The sequence below is a fragment of the Acanthisitta chloris genome, unplaced genomic scaffold (assembly GCF_000695815.1).
Source record: "Acanthisitta chloris isolate BGI_N310 unplaced genomic scaffold, ASM69581v1 scaffold858, whole genome shotgun sequence".
Taxonomy (NCBI): Eukaryota; Metazoa; Chordata; class Aves; order Passeriformes; family Acanthisittidae; genus Acanthisitta; species Acanthisitta chloris.
Genome location: NW_008688456.1, coordinates 19878 through 20213, shown reverse-complemented (window position 1 = coordinate 20213; position 336 = coordinate 19878).

The following is a 336-nucleotide window of genomic DNA, read 5'->3' as shown; positions in this document are numbered from 1 at the left end:
CCTTTCCCCTTTTCCTTTCCCCTTTCCCCTTTCCTCTCACCTTTCCTTTCCCCTTTCTCCTTTCCTTTCCCCTTCCCCTTTCCCCTTTCCCCTTTCCTTCCCCTCTCTCCCTTCTCCTCTCTCACATTTAACCTCTTGGCTGGGATTCCCATGGGCTTTATCCCAGGCAGATCCAGGAGGTTGGGATGGACACGGAGCCTTTTCCTGTTGCCCCAGGATGAGGTGGTGGTTGAGCAGCCCCAGAATGAGTTGGTGGTTGCCCCAGGATGAGCTGGTGGTGGCTGCTGTCATCTCTCCAGATTCCAGGAGGGGCCTGTGTGGGAGGGCTCTGTGCTG